This window comes from Cryptomeria japonica, chromosome 7 (genome assembly GCF_030272615.1).
Source record: "Cryptomeria japonica chromosome 7, Sugi_1.0, whole genome shotgun sequence".
NCBI classification, from domain to species: domain Eukaryota; kingdom Viridiplantae; phylum Streptophyta; class Pinopsida; order Cupressales; family Cupressaceae; genus Cryptomeria; species Cryptomeria japonica.
In genome coordinates, this window is record NC_081411.1 from 34,876,719 (window position 1) to 34,899,126 (window position 22,408).

The following is a 22,408-nucleotide window of genomic DNA, read 5'->3' on the forward strand; positions in this document are numbered from 1 at the left end:
TCCACCTGTTATCAATATGGAAGTAAAGTTCATTTGGAAGTGACTTTACTAGTTCCAATGGAGCTAGCCAAAACTTTAGAAGTGTGCAGATGACAGCTTCTTCAATTTGTCTCTTCTCATCATTATTTCTAGTTTCATACTTGACATATCTAAAAGAACCAAATCCGCCATATTATTTCAGATTGGCATAGAAGTTTTCAACACTATGTATATTTACCTTCTTGCTCTTGACAATCTGGAATTTGTTGGCATCCTCAGATTCTGTATCACTAGACTCTTTTGCCAAAATGAGTCTCTGAGTAGATTTCTTGTATGTCTTTGTTACCTTGGGAGCAGTAACACTCTTTTGTTTCTTACTCGGTGATGCTACAGATGCTCTTGTATTTGGTCTCTTTATTGGAGGAGTCGGTAGGGCCTTTTAAGTGTCCTATTTCTTTCTTTTTAACACTTTACCCTTAGGCAATTCGGTGCTCAGTGTTATGGCTTCCTCTTGAGCTTCTGATTCATCTTCGGTGATGGCAAGTGTGCCTTTGATAAGGGTGGAGGAAGAATCTTCTTTGAATTTCTCCGTTAAAACCTTTATCATCTTTGTTGCTTTTCTTGTAGCTTTGGGTACTACAATGCTCATTTTTACTTTTCCCTTCACCTCTTCATAGGTTCCATACCTCGGCTTGGTAGCATGCCTTGGTAATGTAAGAAATGTATCAATTTGCTATTGTGTGATGTCAAAGTCAATCTCGTAACCCATAGGTAGAAAAGATTGAGTTCTTGGTTCCATAGCATTCACATAACAGTAATTAGTGTCTACCTCAAAGCATATGTCATCTTTATATTTCTCCACTAGCTAGGGTGGAATCCGGTACCTATTGTGCATCTTCTCTTGAAATTTACTAAAGTAATTATCCATTATATCATTGAAATTATCTCCTAACTTCTTAATGAAGTCATTAATCTAATGGGTGATTGGTCGGTGTAGCTCCCAAACTACTTTAACGACTGATGGAAATAATTTTTCAAAGTAGAAAAACATGCATACAAGAAGTGAACCAAACTTTAGAGTATTTTCCGAGTTGTTCTTCTTTGGCTTCCTTATTATGTTCAGATTCTCAAACAAGTTCTTCAGTAGCACTTCACATAAGTCAACTTTCATTCCCTTTTTCACAATTTTATAAGCTATGTCAACTGCAGCACAGGGTACACTGTTTTCCCTTGCTGATTGGAAGAAACAGTAACCAATTACTCTAATGGCAAACTTAAGTTCTGCATCAGTGACATTGTTCAATTTTAGTCCTCTATAATCATATTCAACTCCGGTTAAACTGATCAATTCCTTTTGTGATATCATCTTTTGATTTCGTGCATGATCATAGATAGGGTAACCGGTGATCAAATGAATGATTTCCTTGGTGATTTTAAATGGTTGCTCTTCCAGCCACATGAAATCATCATGAACTCTACTCAGAACAAACTTGACCCATTGGGGCTTGAACACACGAGGATAGGTTAGGGCTTCAGTCAATCCTTTGATTTTGATGTGTTCATACTTGCTGTTTAATGCACCATCGATACATAGTTCATCATAGGTGTCTCTTATTTCAACATGACCAAGTTCTTCAACATTACATTTGGTGAAGAATCTCACATCTTCGACTAACAAGACTCGATCCAGGATGAGTGAAAAGGCGGTTTTGTCATCTGGTTTAGAGGCGACTTTAGGAGTCAAAGAGTATTTCAGTGATGGCTTCTCTACATTCTTGACAACTATGGGATCTTGGATCTTGGGTGTCATTAAAGATTTCAGGTAAAAACTAGTAAAGAATCCTTAGGGTTTGACGGTTTACAAATGGCAGACACTTCACACTCAGCAAATAATAACAATTTGATAAGATCGGTAAACCAACTTAACAATGCGGTGAGATTTGATGTAAATACCTTGGATTTGCTTTGAAGGAGGTTTGATTGCCTTGGAATCGCTCTGCTCTGCTCTTTCAAAAAATTGGTGAATGTAAATGACCACAAAAATACTTTTAAGTACACAAAATACCTTATCGAGCTCCGTGCGTGTTAGGTCAAAAACATTAAATGCACTAGATTCACCTTTAAACGATTTACTCTCTTTTTTTCATTTTAACCAAGTAACCAAATTTCCTTCATTTACCGACTTGATAGGCTTCCTGTATTCACCGACTTGACAGTTTTCCTGTAAAGTACTTTTGATAGGATTTCAAACTTACTAATGCATCTTAACTATGCAGATTTTGAATTTAGTACATAATAGAATAGGAACTGTTATGATTTTAACCTTCAGAGAATGCAGTCCCTTCATACCTTTACTAATTAATTTGGAATAGGTGCACCTAACTCGGTAGGTAAGGTGCTTTCTTCATTTGACACAGTTTCCTTCTTTTTTCAAATCATCTTTAATTTTTCTTTTATTTCTTCAGTGTATCCTCTAGGTTGATATCCGCAATCTCCAGCTAAATGTCCAACTTTATGACAATGAAAACATGCCACACCAGGATTTCTCCATGATCTTCAGTTGTTCATTCCAAACCTTATAAAATAGTTGGCACTAATATGTCCATATCTTCCACAACATTCACACCATATCCTTATGTTGTAATCCCATGGTACTGCTGCATATTGTTGGTAAGGATCTGTGTGAGTTCGGTAACCTCTAGTGTTTGCTCGGTGTGCAAACCACATGTAGTTCTTTTACTTAAACCAACATTTCTCGATACAATGTCCATATCTATTGCAGTTTCTACAAAACCCTTTGAATTTTGCCTTCTAATAGTTGTTAAGAGACTTTGTCCTACATTGATTAGATGTGTGACCATATTTATTGCAATTGTAACAATAACCATTGGATTTAGTGACATTCGGTTGCTTACCTTTTCTAATTTGGCACATGTTGGTAGTATGACCTTGATTTACATAGTAGTAGCAAATAGGCTTCTTTCTTTTGATGTTATTCCCGTTTCTAGCTTGCTTTGATGATTCTCCTCTCTCGGTAGTATGAATTCCTTTCTCGGTAGAGTCTTTTCCTTTGTAATCGAGTCCTACATCTCTACTGGGTCTTCTTGTATTCAGTTGCTCATCCAACATCTTTGATGCTTCATAACTCTTCTTCAATGTTTCTTTGGATTTTTTCTCTGTTTCAAGTTCATTGGTCAACCTTGATACTTCAAGTTTCAATGCTTGGTTCTCATCATTCTTTAGAATTGCTTCATGATGTGCATAACCTAGTTGATCTGTCATATTTTGTTGAATCCCAGTCAACCTTATGATTTCATCATTTTTATCAGATACTAAGACTTCAAGTTGTTGTTTCTCTCTTTCTAGATCTCTTGCTTTATCCTCAGCTATCCTTAATGCATCTAGATTTTCAGTCATTTGTGTGCTAAAATGTTCATGTTCTCTTTTCATTGCTTTTAGTTGATCAGCCAGTGCTTTGTTCTTTTCTTTCAATACTCCAATCATTTCTTCAGTCTCTTCAGATATACTGTTCTCAGATGATGTCTCAATTTGTTCCACTAACTCTTGAGAATCTTACAAGTCATCAGATAATCTTCTTCTTACTTTCAGAGATTTTTGCATTTGCCTTTGCATGTCTGCAATCACTTGATTAGCATGATCCAACTCTTCTTGCAGATACAAAATCCTCCGAGATTGTTTGTAGCCTTCCATTGATAAGATCTTTCTCTTTAGGTAGTTAAACCCTTTTCCAAGATTCAAGCTCTGATACCAATTGTCAGGCCCAATATGGAAAGCTAATATACTGAGAGGGGAGGGGTGAATCAGTATTCCAAAACTTTTCTTGAATAATAACTTTACTATTATGCATAAACAAAATAGTGCAGTAACATAATATAAAGTTAAAAAAAATAGATAACAATCATACATGATTCACTCCATAACACATATATTTTGGTTATGCAGAAACTCTTGGTTAGAGAGAAAAACTACGGTGGGGATGGCACCCACAACTTCACTACTGCAATAATAAAGAGTGCTCGGTTAGAGCTACATGTTAGCTATTTCTGATAGCTTACCCTATTAGGAGTAACAAGATCTGTTAGATCTACCTTGCTAAAGGATTTTACAACATTTAATCTGAATGCTGCACCTAGTTGAGGCTTTACAATTTATAGACTTGATTAGAGTCTTTTACCCTGATAAATGTTTCTCTTTCAACTTCACAATATTACAATAAAATCATTACAAATATCTGCAACTTTACATTTGAAATGTTATAGCAGATTCTATGTGCTCAGAATAGATTACCTTTCTTATAGCATACCTCGGTAACCCATAGAGTAACTCGGAAAACCCTTCTGTTTACTCTGTTCTTCGACTGTTCTCTGAAAACCTTCTCGGTGACCTCTGTGTCTCTATAATAGTCTTCTTACACTCATACATACACCCTTAACTCATGCTATATAAATAGATCTCTTAAGACGGTGATCCAATTTATTGCTTCGATCTTATAAACAAGATTCCTCGAATGAATAACTATACAAAATATTTCATTGGCTAGATTGATCTCAAAATCATACACAATCTTTTAGTGCAATTTCCAATGTGATAACAGTTAGATGTGCCTCGATCTTGTAACATGTTTTCATATGCATGTCCAGGTTCAATGAATCTGCTAACACATTTCACTCAGTGTATATCAACTCGGTGTGTCATCTTTGCTGCTCAGTAGACATAAAAAGATACTCGGTAGACAACTTGGTGTGTACTACGTTCTGTGACTACTTTCTTCTATAACCGACTAGACTGTGCATACCGACTGCATGATTCGGTAGTGTTAACCAACTAGAGTATATAGTATGACTTTGAATATAAAAACTAATGGCAACTTGATAAGTAGTAACAAATTCTTCTTCCATAGCTTTAATGCAGTGTTTATCTTCACATGCCTCATTAACAGATGATGGTTCAATTTGAGAAATAAGACATACCTCTTCATTTTCCAATCTTCCTCTTGTCATAACTCCTTTATGCTTGTTCCCAATTATCTGATCTTCAGAGTGATTCAGTCTTACATACTGAGGTGTCTCTATTTTTTGTAGTTCCTCAGTTGCAGCGGAATTATCAGATGATACCAATGTAACTAGATCTTCATTCTGTACTGGTGGATTCTGTACAGAATCATTTGTCAGTATTTCTGTTGCCAGTTCAGAGTCTGTATACCTTGAAGTTTCTCTGAATTGTTCATCAATCTTTACATTTGTAATCTCAACAATTTTCTGCAATCTTTTGTTAAAACATCTATATGCCTTACTCTTAGATGAATAACCAAGAAATATTCCTTCATCACTTCTAGGATCAAATTTTCCAACATACTCATCTCTTCTAATATAGCATTTACTTCCAAATATTCTGAAATACTTAAGTGTAGGAGTAATACCAAACCAAAGCTCATGAGGTGTCTTACCAGTTTCACCTTTGATGTGGACTTTGTTGAATGTATAGACTATTGTACTTACTACTTCTCTCCAATATGCATGTGGTAGATTTGATTTAGATAACATACTTCTGGCTGCATCCAAGATAGTTCTATTTTTCCTTTCTATAACTCATTTTTGCTGTGGTGTCCAAGGTGCTGATAGCTATCTTTTGATTCCATTCATTTCACAAAATGCATTAAATTCCTTAGATGTAAATTCTCCTCCTTGATATGATCTCAGACATTTGATTTTTCTTACCGGTTTCATTTTTTACCATTGCTTTGAATAGTTTGAACTTCCTAAGTGCTTCTGGTTTTTCTCTGAGAAAAGTAACCCAACACATTCTAGAATAGTCATCAATGATTAGCATGAAATATCTATCTCCTTGTAAACTTTTAGTTCTAGCTGGACCACATAAATCAGTATGAATTAAGTCAAGAGCATTATTGGATTTTTCTGGAATACTTTTGAAAGTAGCTCTAACTTGTTTTGCAAATTGACATTCCTTACATACTGGATTGTGAGGTTTAACAATCTTAGGTAAATCTCTAATTGCCTTAGTAGTACTGATCTTCACCATGCAATCAAAATTTACATGACAGAGTCTCTTATGCCATAGCCAACTTTCATCAATATGAGCAATCAAGCATGTTTTTTCATTGTTATTCAGATGAAAGATATTACCTCTATTTTGATTACCGGTTGCAATTTCCAATCCAGTTTTGTTCATAATTTTGCATTTACCATTTTTGAACTGTAACTGAAATCCTTTTTCAACTAATTGAACAACACTCAAAAGATTATGTTTTAAACCTTCAACATAGTAAACATTGTTAGTATTATGCTTACCATCAAGAGATATTGTACCCTTACCTTTGATCAAAAAAGCTTTATCATCTCCAAATCTTACTAGACCTCTATTATACTCCTGAAAAGTTAGGAATTTACTCTTATCACCAGTCATATGATGTGAGCATCCTGAATCAATGATCCATTCATCCTTTACTTCAATTTTAGCTGCCAAGGCTTGCTCTACCGGTTGAACAATAGGTGCCGGTTGATCTTTTGTTATAGCAACAAAGACCCATCCATTGTCTGTCGGATCCTCATCAGAATCATCAGTGACTCCTTCATCAGCAAGATAACAAGATTTGTCTTTATTTTTCTTAAATTTGTATCTCTGACATTCAGGGTTAGGTTTGTATGTCCTTCTAGCTTCTTCTCTTAACCTAGCATGTCTATCAGGACATCTTGAGGCCATATGACCAATCTTATTATAGTTGAAACATTTAAAGGGTGCTTTACCTTCATACTTACTTTCAATTGGACCTTTAGGCATTTTCCTTGCAAATAGTGCTTCAATTTCTTCATTTTCTCTCTTGCTTTCTTCAAGTTCTCTTTCCTAAAAGGCTTTCCAATCAGACATGTCAAATGATTGTACATATGATGTTGATGCCTTAAAAGCTAAGTCAATTTTTATAGTGGCAATAGGACCAAATTCCTCAATTTCAAATGCTGAAAGTTTTCCAATCAATATATCCCTAGTTACTGATGTGTTAGGCATTGTTCTTAGTTCATTTATGGTAGTAACTTTCATCTTATATGCCAGTGGCAATCCTCTCTAAACTTTTGAAACAATTTCATCTTCACTTAAGGTTCCTCCACAACATTTAATACCCAAAACAATTTCATTAACTCTGTGTAGGGGAAAAAGCGAGACTAGGTTAACATGCCCTAATCCTACCTTTTGACACACATTACGGAATATGAAAGAGCCTGGAGATATCGCACAATTGGCTACTTCTTTTTGTGAAAGAGAGAGCCATGGGATATCTATTAGGATTTCTATTCCCTTGTTGAAATTGAAAGATAAAATGATGCAAGTTCAATCCCTAACCTCAAAATGCAAGTAGGAACTAATGACAAGATTGCAGAATTGAACTTAAATGATGGAAAGCTGTAAACACAAGGATAAGACAAGAATGAAAATGCGTACCCGGAGTTAAAATCTGACTGAAAATGTTCGGGACGGGGGCGCGGGCGCCACTGTCCTGATTCTGCCCCTGAAACTGCTCCGGAAACTGCTGTTTTTGCACTTTGGAAAAAGCTGTCAAAAATGCTGAAAATGCTGTCGGACCAGGGCGCCCAGCGCCCCTGTCCCAGGGACCAGGGCACCCAGAAGGGACCAGGGTGCCCAGCGCCCCTGTCCTGGTCTTTTTCTCTGAAATTTGGTGGGAAGGTCGGTCTCAGTCTGCTTCTCCCGGATCTGCAACCTGCGGCGTCGTCCGAGTCCCGAAACCTGCACTTATATCTGAAAAGGTGTTTGGGTGGCTATATAGGGTTTTGCCTTAGTCAAACCCCCGCTTCGGTGATTTCCACCTCCACGAATAGCCAAGTTGTATTGTAAAATGTATTGTGTGTGCAGACCTAGTGTGTGTGCAAGGTCCTTAAATGCAAGAAAGCAAACTAGAGCAACCTAGAAAGTAAACCCTAATTGCTTGTAAATGATAATGTAAATGCTCTAAATCAAGATGCAAAGTGATCTAAAGCATGAATAAAGGATATATTGAAGCTTATGCAAAGACATGAAAACAACATGAAATCATACCCAACCCTCAAGGGAGGAGTACAAGCCAATCTTCAGTCGGTAATTTCCTATTGTTCTTCAATGTCTTCCAAGCCCTAAGTGGATGAATGAATTTGATAAGTGCTTGATAGAGGAATGTTGAATGTTGTTGAAGTCTTCAAAGATCTGCTCTTTCGCTGCATATGAGGTCCTGAAAATAAAAAATCGGATCCCTTCAAATGAGGAAAGAGAGCTTTTATGTATGAAACCCTAGGTCGTAAATTCGTATTTTGGCCGACCTAGAGATTGAATATCCCGCCAATTTCTTGGGGTTAAGCTTTATTTTATGATTGGATCGTGCTCCCAAAATTTCAGGAAAAATGTCCGGGACCATGTTGCACGGGCGCCATGGTCCCGACAACTTTTCACCAAATTTTCAGGGCCATCGGATATGATGATTTTAGAGAGAATCTTGAAGTTACAGGTGATTTCGAGATGTTTTGACCCCCGAAATCAAGCCCCCAAGTTCAAAATAGGACCTAATTAGGGTTTTTGATTAAATGATGTATTGGAAGAATAAAATGAAAGGGGCACACTTTAATGAAAGGGCCCAACTTTATGATATGGGAGATGATTAAATAGGACCTTAGACCTAATTAATTTGATTAATTAAGTGCTAAAGGGGAAATGCAATGCAAAATGCAAAATGCCCCAAGGCGGGTGCTAAACTAGGTGTGAAATTGTACCACCCTAGCAAGTGCGTACAATTTACGACGCTACATTTAGCCCTACTTTAGCGGTCATATGAACACTACGTGCATATGCAAGCTAAAGTACAGAAAAGTAAACATTATTTGAAAAAGGATATATCCATAAGTCTGTCGAACGAAGCCCCCAGCGGTATCTGCAGTACACAGTTAGGAACCACACCCTACAAAACACACGTTAGATCACAAAATCACCTAATGCTTACTAAGGAAGTTGATGAAAATTCAAGGGTAGCTATATGCCCCCCCCTGTTTCGGCTTGCTAATTTTAGTGAGTTGAAACAGGGTATCATGTTTACCACTTCGAATTGTTAAAGAATATTGATGACAAATGCTCACAAGAAGATTTGATATGAGATCAAAAACTAATGGAGAATCATTTGGTAAGAAAGAGGACTAAATCTCAATTTCAACACAACAAAGAGTGTGAGGATTTGAGAGTTCTCTAACACAAGATGAAGGATGTACATGGAAACAAAATGCAAAGAGAAGAAAAAGAAAGGAAAAAAAGGCATGAATACACGCATTGGTGATCCATGAGTTAGACAAATATAACATCTTCTAGAATAAGACAAAGAAGAGAATAAGAATGCAATACTTCCTTCTTTTGCGAGGTGAAAGTGATTCTTAATGAAGGATGACGCTCTTTTTAACCCAATTACGAGAGTGAATTCATTATAGATGTATTTTACCAAGTGCAAAAGAGGTTGTAGTCAAGGACTTACACCTCTTGTAAGAGAGAATCCTTGAACAAACAACAAATGCCTACAAGGAATAACATCAAGTAATAAAGTTCACACCATCCACGAAATAGGAAAAAAGTGGATCCTTAGATAAAAATAAGGAAAGATCATTGCCTCAATGAGGACTTACACAATCTTCTAGGGAGAGATTTGGACATAAGCAAAAGAAGAGATGTATGAAATCATTCTTGTCCCCATAGGAACAAGAAAATTAGGCTATTATGTTGCTTCAAAAAAATATGATTGCACTTGAAATTGTACCATCATGAATGACAATGAGCCCCCAGTAAATGAGCTACCAATGTCACATAATGATGAGCAACATAATAGCCATTAATGTTATTTAAAGACATGATAGATTGAATGAGGTATTTGAATATGACATGTTAAATGCTCAACTATAAGTGAGATCAAAAACATGTATAAAATGATAAAAATTGAAGAGGAAAAGTCACAAGGAATCTTAGAAGAGGAATGAGTGTAATTTATTAGAGCCTTATCCCTAGAGGAAAGGATTTTATGATGAATAGGAGATAAAGATTCATAAGTGGATTTAGAAATTTGAGGGGATTCATAAAGAGATTTGTTCATTGCCAAGATTTCCTTATGAGGGGAATGAGAGTTGATAGAAGTAGAAGATGATTTAGTTGAAGTGAGATCATCATCACTACTAAATATAGCATTCACATTAAGAGATGGTCTTTTAGATGCTTTAGTGCGTTTGCAGGGATTATAGCCAAGTCCAAAGGCATAATTGTGAAAATTAGTCTCTAGAGGAACTTTTATCCCTTGTTCATGAGCGCCACAACCATTTCCATGATACCCATGCTTAGCAAAAATTTGAAAACCACGACCATAACGATTAGCCATTTCAAGAAGAGAAGGTGGTTTTTCATAAGACAAAGAATCAAACTCTTCATAATTAGAGGTGTGAGGAGAAGAAGTTTGAGAAGCGGCCACAAAATTATTGCTCATAGATTCAGGTAAGACTAATTGATCTCTAGTTTCTTCCTTCTTTTTACCTTTAAGATCTCTAGGAGGAACCCTATATTCACCTACAAAGGTGGGATTAAAATCAAGAGATCCCCAATCGTCTTCCGCGAGAACCTTCTCAGGATCAAAAGCCTTTTCATGTGTAGACTCAAATCCAGAAGGATCTTCTTCAGGAGCTTTAGGCTCATCCAAAGAATTTTGATTATTAGAGGGTGATGATTTATCCATAGGTATCTTGTTCAAAGAGTCATTACTAGAAGAGGAAGGCTTAGAAGAACTCCCTTTGGAAGTAGATGTTTGCAAACAAGCCTGAAGATTAGTATCACCTATCAAGGTATATGTCTTATTGTTATAAATGAATTTAACTTGTCTATGCAATGTAGAGGGGACAGCTTGCATACTGTGAATCCAAGGTCTCCCTAATAACAAGTTGTATGTTAAATTTCCCGACATAACATGGATAGGAGTAGGCAAAGTAACAGGTCCCACTGTGACGGGTAAGGTGATAATACCTAATGAAGACTTAGCCACATTATCAAAGCCTCGAATGGGATGAGAGTCAGGCTCAATAAGGGATGTATCCACATTCATCTTATGCAATAGATTAATGCTACACACATTAAGGCCAAAGCCATTATCTACCAGTGTTCATCTTATAGCAGTGTCATTTATGATAACCACAATCATCAAGGGATCATATTGATGTTGAATTTCACTAGTAGGCAACTCATCTTGAGTAAACACAATTTGAGCTTTAGGATTCATCACAGAGTTAACCAAAGACACTATATTACTAGATGTATTAGGTGGAGGAACATTCAAATCTTTGTAACATTCCATGATGAACAGAAGAAGTTTGTATCAAATCCCAAAGAGATATCTTTGCCGGAGTAGTTTTAAGTTGTTCTATGAGATCATAGTCCTTACTAAGCATTTGTGAAATACGAGGCGCTTGAGGAAGAATAGGTTGGGAAGGAGGAAGTGAAGTGGGGATAACTGGAGGAGGACTAGGTTGCCTATTGTTTCTTGTGTTATAGGTATGAGCAACCGCATGATAACTCTCTCTAGTCAGTTGCTTAGCATACTCATAAGGGCTCTTAGAAGAATAACCTCCTTGCACAGTAATAATAGGTTTCTTAGGAGTGCAAAAAGAATCATTAGCATAACCACCTTGAACCACTAAGATAGGCTTATTTAAAGGTTGAGAATTTTGAGAAGGACAAGCACCTTGGACAGTGAAGAGAGGTTTGTTAGGTGTCTCATTCACATGTATCAAATTGATTGAGGATGGTTTAGAGGAATGAACAAAAGTGTTGGAAGAATTATTGATAGTCTTCTCATGCACTAAAATCTTATCACGGATCAAATCAATTTTAGGAGAGAGACAAGGGGTAAGCATTGATGTTCTAGTAGGAAGAGGAAAGGTCATATCATCCTCTATCATCATAGGATCTACATGGGGAATAAACTCTCTAGGAGAAGGATCAACACTACTCCCTAAAGTCTCACTTTTGAGAGGGAGATCTTTGAAAGAAATGTTAACCATCTTGCTTTGAACTAGGGTTTCTGTTGAAATGTGGCGACTGATCAGCAAAGTACTGTACACTCAGTACGTATCCTCGCCGGGGTCCGGGGTCGGCCCGGGCCCCGGGCAGGGGTTCGGGGGCGGCAGCCCCCGAGAAAATTTTTTTTGCCGTTTTTTGTTGATGAAAACCGACATTGTAATAAAACCCTAAAAAGGCCGACTTTGTTTGTTGCCCTAAAAACGCATGTTATAAGTGGCTGGGATGCTTAAGGCATTAGAAGGTTGATGTACTATTTTTGCTGGATAATAAGAAAGATTGGACGACTGTGTATGGTGGACGTAACCCATTCTGGGTGAACCACGTTAAATCTCTGTGTTATCTGTGTCCTATTTTATTTCTTTATCTTTTGTATTTAAATCTGCATATAATTGTTAGTTCATATTTGCTTTGGATTTGCTTGAAACCCTAACAATTGGTATCAGAGCGAGGTTTTCTGTAAATTGGTGGGACTTTCAGATTTGAGTGGGAGCAATGGAGGATTCCAAATTCAAGGTCGAAAAGTTTAACGGCCAGAATTATCAGTTATGGAAAATGCAGATGGAGGATTACCTGTATCAAAAGGATTTGTGGCGGCCATTGGAAGGAAAGGCAAAGAAACCGACCACAATATCAGATGAAGAGTGGGACATTTTAGATAGAAAGGCACTGGGATCCATTCGATTGTGCCTTGCGGCGTCTGTAGCATTCAATATAACAGAAGCAAAAACGACTGTAGATTTGATGGCAACATTGGCTAAGCTGTATGAGAAACCCTCGGCTTCGAATAAGGTATTTCTTATGAAGCGTTTGTTTAATTTGAAAATGAGTGAGGGAGGATCTGTAGCAGAGCACTTAAATGAATTTAATACAATTACCAGTCAATTGTCTTCGGTAAAAATTACCTTTGCAGAAGAGGTTAGGGCTCTCTTGATTTTATGTTCTTTGCCAGAAAGCTGGAATAGCTTGGTTATGGCTGTAAGTAACTCTGTCTCTGGTAAAAATACTTTGGTATTTGATGATATTGTTGGTGTTATCCTAAGCGAGGAAATACGAAGGAAAAGCACAGGTGAGACTCCAACATCATCAGGTAGTGTTTTGAATGTGGAGAACAGAGGAAGATCAAAGGAAAGAGGAAAAGGCCCTGGGAATGAGAAGTCACGAGGGAAGTCAAAGAAAGGACGCTCTCAATCTAGAGGAAAGAAATATTGCTGGTACTGCGGAAAGCCTGGTCATCTAAAGAAAGACTGTTGGTCTCAGAAAAACAAAGAAGGAGACAAAAATGAAAATGACAGTTAGGAAGCTAATATTGCAAGTAATACTCTACAAGATGCTTTAATCTTATGTTTGGATAATGTTAATGATTCCTGGGTAATAGATTCTGGGGCTTCATTTCATGCTACACCCCATAGAAAATATTTTCTAGATTATGTTCAAGGTGATTTTGGACAGGTATATTTGGGTGATGATGAGCCCTGTCAAATTGTTGGAAAAGGAAAGATAAAGATCAAGTTGCAGAATGGTAATGACTGGTTTCTGCAGGAGGTAAGACATGTTCCTAATTTAAGAAGAAATTTAATTTCTGCAGGGCAACTAGGTAGTGAAGGTTGCATAGTTACCTTCTCAGACAGTATGTGGAAGGTCACTAAAGGATCGTTAGTAGTAGCTAAAGGTGCGAAGGTAGGCACATTATATCTGTGTACTGGTAACACTTACTCTACCTTAGCTGCTATAGATAAAGTTACTGCAGGGACAACAACAATAAATGTTGCAAGAACAGATTCGATAATGTGGCACCATAGGCTTGGGCACATGAGTGAGAAAGGGATGAAAATCCTTCACTCCAAAAATCTATTGCCAGGACTAAAGAAGATTGATTTAGAGTTCTGTGAAAACTGTGTTTATGGTAAACAGAAAAGAGTTAGATTTCTCAAGGTTGGGAAAGAGAAGAAGAGTGAGAAGTTAGAGCTTGTACATTCAGATGTATGGGGACCGGCTCAGGTATCATCTCTTGGTGGCTCTTGTTATTATGTTATTTTTATTGATGACTCAACCAGAAAAACATGGGTATATTTCCTAAAACAAAAATCAGATGTTTTTGAAACTTTTAAGAAATGGAAAGCTCTGGTTGAGAATGAGACAGGAAAAAAGTTGAAGTGTCTCAGATCGGATAATGGAGGTGAGTATTGCAGCAAAGCATTTGAAGATTACTGTTCCTTAAATGGGATTCGAAAGCAGAAGACAGTTCCAGGAACTCCACAGGAAAATGGTGTGTCAGAGAGAATGAATAGGACCATCATGGAACGTGCGAGGAGCATGAGATTGCATGTTGGATTGCCCTTACATTTTTGGGTAGATGCTGTACATACTGCTGTCTATTTGATAAATAGAGGACCTTCAACCCCTTTGGATGGTGGTACTCCAGAGGAGGCATGGACTGGTAAAAAGGTAAATTATTCTTTTCTAAAAACTTTTGGTTGCAAAGCTTTTGTCCATGTTGATAAAGAAAACAGAACCAAGCTTGATGCTAAATCTCAGAAATGTATCTTCATTGGATATGGGATAGATGAATATGGCTATCGGTTATGGGATTTTGAAAATAAGAAAATAATTAGAAGTAGAGATGTTATATTCAATGAGAAGGTTATGTATAAAGAACAGATGCAGGAAAAGAAGCATGAACAGGACAAACAAGAATATGTGGTGTTGGATGAGATTTGTGAAAATGAAATGCCACAGGTACCTGATGCTCAGCAACAACAGATTGTCCCACAAACTCCTGCAAGTGTTAGACGTTCTACGAGGACAAGTAGACCCCCTGAAAGATTTTCTCCTTCTTTGTATTCTATTTTATTAACAGATTCCGGTGAACCAGAAGAATATGAAGAAGCAATGCAGGTGGATGCCAAACAACAGTGGCAACTAGGCATGAAAGAGGAGATGGACTCCTTGATGAAAAATAAGACTTGGGACTTAGTCCCTTTACCTGCAGAAAAAAGAGCCTTGCCTAACAAATGGGTTTATCAGCTGAAGGAGGAGGAAGGAGGTCAGAAAAGATATAAGGCCAGACTTGTGGTAAAAGGTTTTGCACAGAAAAAGGGTATAGATTATGATGAAATATTTTCTCCAGTTGTAAAAATGACTTCAATTAGAACTGTACTTAGTCTTGTGGCTGCAGATGATTTACATCTTGAACAATTAGATGTGAAAACAGCTTTTCTCCATGGAGATTTGGAGGAGGAAATTTACATGTTGCAACCATAGGGATATGAGGTCAAAGGTAAGGAGAACTTGGTGTGCAGGTTGAAGAAAAGTCTGTATGGCCTAAAGCAAGCACCCCGACAATGGTATTTAAAATTTGATAGTTTCATGGCTAAACATGGTTATCATAGATGTCATTCTGATCATTGTGTATATTTTAAGAGATTTGATAATGGCAGTTATATTATCCTGTTGCTTTATGTTGATGACATGCTTGTTGCTGGGTCTAACATGCAACATATAAATGATCTTAAACAAAAATTAGCCAGGTCATTTGCTATGAAGGATTTGGGTGCAGCTAAGCAAATTCTCGGTATGAGGATTACACGGGACAGGAAAAATAGAACCTTGAATTTGTCCCAAAGTGAGTATATAAAGAAGGTGTTGAAAAGATTTAACATGCAGGATGCAAAAGCAGTTAGTACACCTTTGGCTAGTCATTTCAAATTGACTAAGGAGATGTGTCCAAAGGCACAGGAAGAGGTTAATAAAATGTCTAACATCCCTTATTCATCAGCTGTTGGCAGTCTGATGTATGCAATGGTATGCACAAGGCCAGATATTGCACATGCAGTGGGAGTTGTGAGCAGGTTTATGAGTAATCCGGGTATGGAACATTGGAATGTTGTGAAATGGATTCTTCGGTATTTGAAAGGAACTACTCCGAAGGCATTATGTTTCAAAGGATCTAATGCTGCTCTAAGTGGATTTGTTGACTCTGATCTGGCAGGTGATATTGATTCACGGAGGAGTACTACAGGGTATGTTTTTACTATAGGGGGAACTGCAGTCAGTTGGATTTCTAGGCTGCAAAAGGTTGTTGCACTTTCAACCACTGAAGCTGAGTATGTTGCTGCTACAGAAGCCAGCAAAGAGATGATTTGGTTGCAATGTTTTCTGAAGGAATTGGGTCAGACACAAGAGGATAGCCCATTGTATACTGATAGCCAGAGTGCCATTCATCTTGCGAAGAACTCTGCTTTTCATTCAAGGACAAAGCACATTCAACTCAGGTACCACTTCATCCGGACTATTTTGGAGGCGGGTCAGTTACGGCTTGAGAAGATTCACACAAGTGAGAATCCTGCCGATATGTTCACAAAGGCAGTTCCACGGGAGAAGCTGATTTCTTCATCAGTTTCTGTTGGTCTTCTTGATTAATAATTGTGGAATTTATACCAGTCAAGTCCTAGTGTTTTATCCAGCAGATGTTGCATGTATAGTGGTGTCGTGTAGTATCAGTCTCCAAGTGGGAGATTGTTCGGTGTGGAGCCTGATCAGTCTCCAAGTGGGAGATTGTTGAAATGTGGTGACTGATCAACAAAGTACTGTACACTCAGCACATATCCTCGCCGGGGTCCGGGGTCGGGCCGGGCCCCGGGCAGGGGTTCGGGGGTGGCAGCCCTCGAGAAAGCGAGGGTTCGGGGGTGGCAGCCCCTGAGAAATTTTTTTTTGCCATTTTTTGTTGATGAAAACCGACATTGTAATAAAACCCTAAAAAGGCCGACTTTGTTTGTTGCCCTAAAAATGCATGTTATAAGTGGCTGGGATGCTTAAGGCATTAGAAGGTTGATGTACTATTTTTGCTGGATAATAAGAAAGATTGGACGGCTGTGTATGGTGGACGTAACCCATTCTGGGTGAACCACGTTAAATCTCTGTGTTATCTGTGTCCTATTTTATTTCTTTATCTTTTGTATTTAAATCTGCATATAATTGTTAGTTCATATTTGCTTCGGATCTGCTTGAAACCCTAACAGTTTCCTTATGAGTAGAACCAAGTTGAGGAAAGGGAGAATAATTGAGATTCAAGGAAGGTGAGAAATTATCAAGGGAGAGAGAATAATCTACACCTTCTTCTAATGGTTCATCCCAAATAGTGAAGTGGTTGAAAGGAATGTTTGAAGTATTGTTAATTTCGGGAGAGGAGCTAACATTGTTTATTAATTCCTCATCCTTAGAAGGGAGAGCATCAATAGATGTGTTAAACTCATCCTCTTTCCTCAAAATATGTTCAATATGATCTTTAGGGGAGAGAGAATTAAGGAAAGTGCTTATTATTTCATCTTCTTTCTCTAAGGGATGCTTATGGGTAAGACAAACTTTAGGAGAAGGGTAAGCATTTATCATTAATTCATCATCTCTAGTGGGAATTTTGTTGGAAAAGGAAAGGCCATCACTAGGAAATGTAGGGATAATGTCATCTTCTTGCACACAAGGATCCTCTTTTTTAGGAATCATTGAAAACAACCATGTTACTAGATTTAGTGGAAGAGCTGATAGGAATGTACCCTTGAGAGGAATCATTCAACTTATCTTTCTCATCACAATGAAATGACATAGTAACAATGTTTATGAGTTTTTGGTAAAATGAAGGTTTGGTATATTTAGGTTTTAAAAACTCATCCAAAGCTTCATCTAACTCATAATCATCACAAATATGAACATCTTGCAAATAAAAATCTAACATTTTGAAATTGCATAAAATTTAAACACACAATGCAAAGAAACACACTTTTTTTTTTTTCTTTTTAATGAAAATGAAATGAAAACACACTAAATCTAGATCTAGATCTAAAAAATGCAATGCAAGAGGAAGCAATGATAGATTCACGTCGGGTTCACCAAAATGTGTAGGGGAAAAAGCGAGACTAGGTTAACATGCCCTAATCCTACCTTTTGACACACATTACGGAATACGAAAGAGCCTAGAGATATTGGCTACTTCTTTTTGTGAAAGAGAGAGCCACGGGATATCTATTAGGATTTCTATTCCCTTGTTGAAATTGAAAGATAAAATGATGCAAGTTCAATACCTAACCTCAAAATGCAAGTAGGAACTAATGACAAGATTGCAGAATTGAACTTAAATGATGGAAAGATGTAAACACAAGGATAAGACAAGAATGAAAATGCGTACCCGGAGTTAAAATCTGACTGAAAATGTTCGGGACGGGGGCGCGGGCGCCACTGTCCTGATTCTGCCCCTGAAACTGCTCCGGAAACTACTGTTTTTGCACTTTGGAAAAAGCTGTCAAAAATGCTGAAAAATGCTGTCGGACCAGGGCGCCCAGCGCCCCTGTCCCAGGGACCAGGGCGCCCAGAAGGGACCAGGGCGCCCAGCGCCCCTGTCCTGGCAGGACCAGGGCGCCCCACGCCCCTGTCCTGGTCTTTTTCTCTGAAATTTGGTGGGAAGGTCGGTCTCAGTCTGCTTCTCCCGGATCTGCAACCTGCGGCATCGTCCGAGTCCCGAAACCTGCACTTATATCTGAAAAGGTGTTTGGGCGGCTATATAGGGTTTTGCCTTAGTCAAACCCCCACTTCGGTGATTTCCACCTCCACGAATAGCCAAGTTGTATTGTAAAATGTATTGTGTGTGCAGACCTAGTGTGTGTGCAAGGTCCTTAAATGCAAGAAAGCAAACTAGAGCAACCTAGAAAGTAAACCCTAATTGCTTGTAAATGATAATGTAAATGCTCTAAATCAAGATGCAAAGTGATCTAAAGCATGAATAAAGGATATATTGAAGCTTATGCAAAGACATGAAAACAACATGAAATCATACCCAACCCTCAAGGGAGGAGTACAAGCCAATCTTCAGTTGGTAATTTCCTATTGTTCTTCAATGTCTTCCAAGCCCTAAGTGGATGAATGAATTTGATAAGTGCTTGATAGAGGAATGTTGAATGTTGTTGAAGTCTTCAAAGATCTGCTCTTTCGCTGCATATGAGGTCCTGAAAATCAAAAATCGGATCCCTTCAAATGAGGAAAGAGAGCTTTTATGTATGAAACCCTAGGTCGTAAATTCGTATTTTGGCCGACCTAGAGATTGAATATCCCGCCAATTTCTTGGGGTTAAGCTTTATTTTATGATTGGATCGTGCTCCCAAAATTTCAGGAAAAATGTCCGGGACCATGTTGCACGGGCGCCATGGTCCCGACAACTTTTCACCAAATTTTCAGGGTCGTCGGATATGATGATTTTAGAGAGAATCTCGAAGTTACAGGTGATTTCGAGATGTTTTGACCCCCGAAATCAAGCCCCCAAGTTCAAAATAGGACCTAATTAGGGTTTTTGATTAAATGATGTATTGGAAGAATAAAATGAAAGGGGCACACTTTAATGAAAGGGACCAACTTTATGATATGGGAGATGATAAAATAGGACCTTAGACCTAATTAATTTGATTAATTAAGTGCTAAAGGGGAAATGCAATGCAAAATGCAAAATGCGCCAAGGCGGGTGCTAAACTAGGTGTGAAATTGTACCACCCTAGCAAGTGCGTACAATTTACGACGCTACAAACTCTTTCCATAAAAGCAGAAATTCTTTCATCTTCTTCCATTTTCAAATTTTCATACCTGACCCGGAAGCTTTCAAGTTTGGCAATTTTGACTGTGGAATCTCCTCCATTTAGTGTTTCCAAATGATCCCAAATATTTTTAGCAGTAGACCTATCTAATAGTCCCATGATTTGCTGATCTGATAATGTGCTCAAAAGTGCTTCTCTTGCCTTGCAATCATTTTCTTCATCTTTAGCCAGATTTGGTGGATTAGGTTGACTTGTAGTAGGAGTAGTATACCCATTCTTCGCAACCTCCCAGATATCTTTTCCAATGCAGTCCAGATGTGTTTCCATCCTGATCTTCCATATCCCATAGTTGGTTCCTTCAAGTTTAGGACTGTCCTTCATGAAATAGTTGCTAGACATTGGATCTCCTCAAGCTGTTAAACTTCTACAAGAAGAGGACTCGGCTCTGATACCAATTGTTAGGTCTCGAAGACAACTGAGAGGGGGGGGGTGAATCAGTTGTCTAATAAATTTAACCAAAAGTAACTTAAACAACTTTAATACTTTGTACCGGTAAACCAGTCTTTTATACTGGTAGATAGTTCTATCAGTTAATAGCAATACCGGTAAGATTTAATGCATGAAACAAAAAGAACACAGTCATCCACAACACATAACACCAAAACTTGTACGTGGAAACCTTGTAAGGGGAAAAACCATGGTGGGAAATCTTACCCACAATCAGATGATACTACTGTAGATAGTAAGTGTATACAAATGGGGTCTGCACATGCAGAAAGGCCAAGAGCCTAGAGCTCACTGCTCAATGGGACTCACATTGACTACAATTGGATGGTTAAATCCAATAAGAATGTACTACTTAATTTAGCATCTTTCTATGCTGGATTCAATACTAGTATAGTTTTGATTGTCTTCACAAAACCCTCCTTTAATCTTCAAATGATGTCTATGTGTATAGCTCTACTTAATCTCGCATATACCTTCACACAACTCTTTTTCACATTCCACCACCTGATCTTACAATTAAGATCTTACATTTATATCATAACCTAAGACAAATTTTAGTAGGTCGGCTCTAAAGGATATTACAATAAAATCAATTTAAAAATAAATTAATGCCCGATGCAATAACTGATTCAACATTTCGGCTTACTGCATTTACAACAATAATAAGTCATCTCCATAGCATGCCATGCTAATCTAGAAAATATAAGCCTGCTGGTGTATAACCTGGACCTATTTGCTGGTAATAGCAAATATGTAATTACAATTATTCCAATAAACCAATCTTCAAGACAAGGTGTCCAAATGATGTCTTCAAAATAACCATGTGTTTTCCATGCCATTCCATGTGCCGGTGAACATTATATCGTGTCGGTGTACCAGATATCAGTGACTGTGTGCTTGTCGGTGAATGTTGCTAATTCTCCAAGGTGCCAAAGTTGTGTTTAGTAGGTGTTGACATCAATGACAAAACCATACCAAAATACCAACATTGACAACAAAATTTGAAGATAGGGATGAATGGGCAATTGATAGTGGATGCTCACATCATATGACTGGAGATAAAGAGAAATTTATGTCCCTGCAAGAATTCAATGGCGGTCAAATCAGATTTGGAGATGGCAAGGCATGTATGATCAAAGGTAGAGGTATTATTTCTTTGGATGGAAAGAATAATACTGATAATGTCTATTATGTAGAAGGTTTAAATCATAATCTTTTGAATGTTGGTCAATTGGTTGATAAGGGTTTCCAACTTCAGTTTAAAGATAGAAAATGCAAGATCATTGACAAGACTGGTTTGGAGATTGCAACCGGTATTCAAACAGGAAGTAATATCTTCCACTTGAACATTGGTAATAAGACATGCTTAATTTCTCATATTGATGAGAGTTGGCTATGGCATAAGAGGTTGTGTCATGTTAATTTTGATTGTATTGTTAAGATTAGTTCAACTAAGGAAATTAGAGATATACCTAAGATTATGAAGTCTCATAATCCAGTATGTAAGGAATGTCAATTGGGTAAGCAAGTTAGAAGTTCTTTTAAGAGCATACATGATAAATCTAATGATGTACTTGATTTGATTCATATTGACTTATGTGGTCCAACAAGGACTAGAAGCTTTCAAGGTGTTAGGTATCTCATGCTGATTATTGATGACTATTCTAGAATGATGTGGGTGACTTTTCTAAGGGAAAAGTTTGAAGCTTTTGAGAAATTCAAGATCTTTAAAGCGAAGGTTGAAACTGAAACTAGATTGAGAATCAAATGTCTAAGATTAGATCAAGGAGGTGAGTTCACTTCTCATGAATTTAACAGTTATTGTGAGAAAAATGGAATCAGAAGACAACTATCTGCACCTAGGACTCCTCAGGAAAATGGAGTAGTGGATAGAAAGAACAAAACCATTTTGGATGTAGCAAGATATATGATGATGGAAGCCAAATTGCCTCATATCTACTAAAGAGAAGTAGTGAGTACAACACTCTACACATTTAACAGAGTTCACATCAAAGGTGAAACCGGTAAGACCCCTTATGAACTATGGTTTGGACTAAGTGGCAACTAGACAGGGTGTCAGTTGGGAAGTGGAATTAGCTTCAGGGGCTAGAGTGTCAGTGGAATCAGAGGTTAGGGCATGTCAGCTACAGATTGGCAAGACCACCACATTAGTAGACCTTAGAGTGACACCACTTGGATCTTATGGTATCATACTTGGCATGGATTGGCTTTATGCC